At 44.8% G+C, this 2,690-nt stretch overlaps 1 non-coding gene across 1 annotated transcript; it reads left to right on the top strand.

The window, feature by feature from the left end:
• Window positions 1–1,314: 1,314 nt before the first annotated feature.
• LOC145393216 (5S ribosomal RNA) lies at window positions 1,315–1,433 on the top strand. The gene has a single exon (XR_013896168.1). It is a non-coding gene; the product is annotated as a 5S ribosomal RNA (ribosomal RNA).
• The last annotated feature ends 1,257 nt before the right edge of the window (window positions 1,434–2,690 follow it).

Here is a 2,690-nt window from a genome sequence, read left to right as displayed (position 1 = left end):
TCAAAGACGACTTTCTGGAAGCTTGCCCAGTGGGAAGCCTACGAGTGGAAACCTGACAAGGAAAACTACGGACTCTTACCACATATAACCCTGCTGCCAGAGACAATAGTAGCCCGGCCTTATAGTTTTACCCTTTTATTGTTCTTTTATGAAACATTTTTCTTCTCCTTTTCCTCTTCCGCTTCCCTTTCCGTTACTTCCTTCTCTTCTTTGATAACCAGTTCGGGTTACCTATCGTCTTTTTCCTTCTCCTCCTCCCCTCCCACTTCTTTTGCTCTTCTTCTGCTACTCCTTATCCTGTTCTTCTCCGTCCTGTCTCTCATCTTGTTCACCTTCCCCTTCCCCCCCTCTCCTCCTCGTCGTCGTCCTCCTCCTCCTGGTCACCTCTTCCCCTTCTCCATACCCTCTCATAATGATTTTGACTGCACTCTCTTTGTTCCTTTTCTCCCCATCCACCTGCTACTGCCCACCTTCCTCATTATTCATTCAGTTTTGTTTCTCTTTCCTGCCGTCTCATCATGTCATTGTCCTTTCTACACGTTAAATTGTTTTCATTACACTCTCCTGTCTTAGCTAACCATGTTTTTTAATCTCTCTTCGCCTTTTCTTCCAGTGCAATCAACTTCTCGGCGCGCGCGCGTGGACACGCGCACACACACACACACACACACACACACACACACACACACACACACACACACACACACACACACACACACACACGCACGCACGCACACACGCACGCACGCACGCACGCACGCACGCACGCACGCACGCACACACACACACACACACACACACACGCACGCACGCACGCACGCACACACGCACACACACACACACACACACACACACACACACACACACACACACACACACACACACACACACACACACACACACACACACACACACACACACACACACGCACACACGCGCGCACACACACACACACACACACACACACACACACACACACACACACACACACTCACACAAACGCATACTCACGCAAGGAGAGAGAGAGAGAGAGAGAGAGAGAGAGAGAGAGGGGGAATTTTTACTGAAGAAAAATCATATCAAACTGAAATCAGTGTCGGATGAAAATTACAAATCGGTAGAAATAATACCAGGAAATCATCCACAAGATAAAAATGCGTTGGTACCCAATACCATATACCAGAATTACGTGTTATCTGCTGTATGTTTAGCCAAATAACACAGATAATGTTATTGCTTATATCAACACGGTTTTTCTTTTTTATATATACAAGGTTGAAATTACGTGAGAAATATTTAGAGATGAAACTTACAGCCAACGGCCATGCCACGTTGAGTACACCGTTTCCCGTCCGATCAGCGAAGTTAAGCAACGTTGGGTCTGGTTAGTACTTGGATGGGTGACCGCCTGGGAACACCAGATGCTGTTGGCATCCCTACCTGTCAAGTGGGGTTGGTGGAGGATTAGTGCCCCTCCCTGTAAAACAATTAACTCTAAGCCCTTGACCACCCCGTTTGGGATACATGGCGTCTGGCAATGGATGGATGGATGGAAACTTACAGTAGGCAGAAATATGACGTCATATAGTACAGCCGTGAAAGTATTAAATGATCAAAATGACAGTAAATTCTGTCCAGTTTACAGACAATATTTTAGTCAAATCCAAGAGTAGTAAAATATAAATGACTAGAGCCCCCATCCCTCAAGGGGAGAATCACACCAGCCGCGTGCCGATACGTACGTAGCGCGGCTCGGAATTTGACATTGACCTTGACCACTTTCACCAATTTCGAACTCATAGGAGATCTGCATCCTTACTACACACCTGTAGAATTTTGTGATGATGTTTTGAGCGGTTTCGAAGTTATCATGCTAACAGATACACACACAGACAGATTGAAAATAATGCCAGCTTTGCTATCGCGGCTGGTAAGTAGATGATGAAGTAAAAGCAGTGGCTGTATGGCGTTTGTGGGAGGAAAGCCATGTTAACTGCGTGGAGTGACGAGCTAATGTGTCTGTGACTATAGTCGCGGCGCACGACTCTGAGGTTATTATCGTACCCTGGCAACCTACCCCTCAACAGTGCTTCCGATTTCGTGTATAATATGAGACGCATGTGATTTATGTATAATAATATTCGTGTATGATATATTCATGCATAATAATATGATTCGTGTATCATATTCTACGAAATCGGACGCACTTCTCAATGGTAGGTTGCAAGGGCACGATAATGACAACCTCAGAGTCGTGCGCCGCGACTATAGACTCCATGTGTTTGTCACCTGTCTTGAGACTAGAGCGTATCTGTTGGTTAGCACTTGTGAGCTTGCTGCAAGCTGTAGTGGCATGGTGCCAGGCTGTGGCAATATAGCATACCGTACTTACAGCTTTCATTAGCTCTTCAGCATATAGTACTGTAATAGATATAGATGTCACGTCTACAGTAGAAACACAGTATGAATAAAATATACAGGTACTATGCTTCGTACAGTGAATACAAACATTATTTCATTTATCACTGTACTTTGAAGTAACATCTGCCAGCCGTATAATACCACGTACTTACTAATGTGGTTTAAGTGAATTACTATTTATATTAAAATCAGCAATAGACAGATAGACATGCAGACAGTTAGCAAGCCAGCCAGACAGGTACACAGAAATATACATTCATTCGCGTGCT

Source organism: Coenobita brevimanus, chromosome 23, assembly GCF_032717465.1.
Source record: "Coenobita brevimanus isolate Jiangsu-jjx chromosome 23, ASM3271746v2, whole genome shotgun sequence".
NCBI classification, from domain to species: domain Eukaryota; kingdom Metazoa; phylum Arthropoda; class Malacostraca; order Decapoda; family Coenobitidae; genus Coenobita; species Coenobita brevimanus.
The sequence above is the reverse complement of the archived record's forward strand: the minus strand, read 5'-3'. Positions and strand labels throughout refer to the sequence as shown.